This window comes from Charadrius vociferus, unplaced genomic scaffold, assembly GCF_000708025.1.
Source record: "Charadrius vociferus isolate BGI_N301 unplaced genomic scaffold, ASM70802v2 scaffold32, whole genome shotgun sequence".
Lineage (NCBI taxonomy): Eukaryota > Metazoa > Chordata > Aves > Charadriiformes > Charadriidae > Charadrius > Charadrius vociferus.
The window spans coordinates 11,569,043-11,572,482 of record NW_009647856.1 but is presented as its reverse complement, the minus strand read 5'-3'; the positions used below and the strand labels follow the sequence as shown (position 1 = coordinate 11,572,482).

At 39.1% G+C, this 3,440-nt stretch overlaps 1 protein-coding gene across 1 annotated transcript in view; it reads right to left on the bottom strand.

Moving 5' to 3' along the window:
• The window catches only part of EXOC4 (exocyst complex component 4), a 442,826-nt gene that overhangs the window by 344,199 nt on the left and 95,187 nt on the right, over positions 1–3,440 (bottom strand). The window lies entirely within an intron of this gene.

Below are 3,440 nucleotides of genomic sequence, written 5' to 3'. Positions count from 1 at the left end.
TCCTATATTCAAGTTTGTGCCCATTACTTCTTGTCCTGTCACTGGGCACCACTGGAAACAGACTGTTCCCATCCCCCGGCACCCTCCCTTCAAGGATTTATAAGCATTGATAAGATCCCGCCTCAGTCTTCTCTTCTCCAGACTAAAAAGCCCCAAGTCCCTCAGCCTTTCCTCATCACAGAGATGCTCCAGACCCCTCATCATCAAACCCTCTTAGCCGTGCTGAAGACCTTTGCTTCATGTTCTTGGAGCAGGAAGAAACAGGAACTGCCTCCTAACCTTCCCCCATCCCACCTGTTATTTTATCATGTTCCTCCTTATTTACTCTCTTCCGAAGGGCAGCAACCCCAACTTTTTCTCCCTGTCTTCAGATGGCAGTCTGTAAGTGTGCTATGATCCACCCGCACCTCTCCTCATCCCGTCTCGTTCTGCAACATCCTTCAAGATGAGCCCAGATGATTCAGGGCAGACACCCACAGATGAGGCTTGCAGCATTCATTTCTATAAAAGCACTATAAAATTTCATTTGATATCCATCCTTTACACACCCTAGCATCTTCCTAGTTTGGACCACAGTTTGCACTTTAAGAGTAGACTGCCACTGAGCTTTCTAAAAATGACACCCACTTTCCTGTCTTTGGCTAATTTAGAACCAAGGAAGCTCAACAAATGAATTTATTTTCCCCCTCGATACAGACTTGCTAACTTATTTAAACATCTCTCAGATTCATCAGCCCTTTTGTGTCTCAAATAACTCCAGAGATTTTGTGGCAGGTGTCAAACTTTGCTGTCTTCCTGAACAGACCTTTCTGAAGACCACTAATAAACCTGATAACCACCATGAGGATCATCAGAAAAAGAGTTAACCTTTCTTCTTTCCATTATAATTTTTCATTGATTGTTACTTTACGTCTCCTGGTCAGGTTTTTTAATCAATTTAAAGAAACAACAAAAAAAAAAACTCAAAAAAACATGCATTTCAGCCACTGCCTACTTTGATCTGTTGGAAAGTTCTTTATCACTTGCAAGTGCACTGAGTGAGCTATTAAAAAAAAAACCAAACAAAAACAAACAAAAAAAAAACCAAAAAACCAAACCATAATCCGACAACAAAAAGAAACACTCACAAGAGCTAATTTTTCCCCTACAGAAATAATTTGCAGAAACTTTCGTACATGTAGATAAGACCTTTCTGCCTATCCTCCAATCCTCAGCTGGAGGCTTTAAGAAGAGGTTGCTTATCTTCCCTGGCATCTCAGTGACTTCATACTTCTCCTTCCTAAAAAAAGTCTACTGCCTTTGAACTTAAATTAATTTCAAAGTCCCTTCTAAAGCCTCTAGCTCTGCCTCTATGTCTTTATTATCACAAGAGAAGAGTTTCTGGGTAGCTTCCTCGTCTGCACTCTCAAAAGTAATGACTGGTTTCAGAGAAATCATTTAGCTTTCCCGTAATGTTTTCTTTTTTTAACACATAATCTTGTACAATTCAACAAAACCACGATGTCTTCTGCAGGCGCCTTGCTTTTAACAACCTAAAGATACATCAAATACATTTGGTCCCTAAAACCCACACCAGTCGTCTTCACTTCCCTCCTACTGCCTACTCTAAAAAAAAATATTTCAGCTTATTAGTTTTCCTAGGGCTTGATTCCTAAATTGTAAGTTATTTGTGCCAAATAAACACACCTCCAACCTTGGCAGCCGTACTGTTTATCTAGTTGCTGGTTTGCTTTCTGTTCAAAGGAACATAATTCCAAGACCGGACAACTGAAAACCAGCAGCCAATGAAGAGTTTTGCTTCCTTCGCCTGTTTTAGGACTTTGCAATTTAACCTTTTACTTTACCTCCTTTTCTGTCCATTTTATTATTTGATAGTCAGCCTGCTTCTCCGGATGCTTAACGTAATTACACTCTAGAAACTGCTACTAGGCAGCTCAAATTACTCATTTTGAACCAGCCACGGTACTCTATGTCAGACGGCAATCCAAGATTTAACCTAAAAAACACTTCCCTCCTCCTGTGGGCTCTTGAACCGCCCATTACAAGAACCGGACAAACACAAGGTCTCCATCAACAGGTTCCCACTCTTCCACTTACCCAACTTAAACATCAGGAATGGAGGATGGCAGCCACCACTTGTTAACAAGTGCCAGTCTCTGATCTTTTTAAATTAAAATATATAAAAAAAAAACCCCAAAACACTCCATTTCCACTCCTCAATCCACAGACTAATAAAACCTGCTAATACGCTTCAATTTTTACAGCGTAGTATTTTTGTCCCTGTATGTGGTCCTCCCTACTCTGAATTTTTATCTCACTAGACAGAGGAATTCTTTAAATAAAGGCATGTTCTTCCACCTCCTACAAAAAGTCTGTCTTCCATGCACAGTCTGCAAACAGCTTTACAGATTTCCACTGACATTTGTCATTTCACCACCTTTGCATAACGCGCTCTATAATTTGGTTTTCTCGATCACAAGGGAATCCGACCACCTAATTTTTATTTAACTTGGCTTTTAGCTTTATTTGGTATCTATTTTTCATTCAGTTGCTTCCTCTTTAATTTTTATGTAATTTCATGCATCCTCCTTCTTGCAATATGTTGTTGTTTGCAGGTGATTTGTTCACTGATGGGGACAGTTCGATAGCAAATATTTACTTTACTACTGAAGACAAATATTTGACATCTATCGCCACCCAATTTTCATACAGATAAGAAAATAGTTCCTCTTGAATTATCATGACGACTAGATGCATCCACATAGTATCCCGTTCATCCATCTCTGACTGAAGAGCCATCGTGTATTTTAGACATTTTCATTAAGAATAAAAGAAAATGTGAGAATTCACTGTTTTCCTTGTCACTGCCCTATCTTTAAGATCCCGTATTTAAGTCAGACTTGCTGAAAGGGCCCACTATTCATTTTTTCCTCTTTAAAAAAATCCACTTGCTCTCTCTGAAAAAATAATAAGCAAAAAATACCCTTTACTCTGTGCCCTTAATCTGTTAGGTCACTGAGCAGTCTTGTCTTAGATTTTATTAGTAAGATGGTATCTCATGCCTTCTTTAATTGCTACTTCCATTCCGTAGCAAGTTTTCTGCAAAAAAGTTCTGTTTCAGTCAAATTGCCTCAACCCATACCATGCTCCAAAACAGCTTCTAAGCTGAATATTTCTGAAGTACCTTAAACAGGACTGTCATAGAAGCGGAATAACCTCTGGGTTCAAAAAGTCTTCCCTTTTGGAGGGAGAGCCCACTAGTTTGCAGAATCAGACTGTATTTAAGAGAAAGAAAAAAAAAACAAAAAAAACCCCAAAACCATACAACAAAACCCCCAAACTTTTCTACTTTTTCCACAGTGTTCTTCCATTTAATTTGCGTACTTGCTGAACGTCAACTTGGGAGATTCTCTTCCTATTCTTTCTCTTGTCTATTTAGG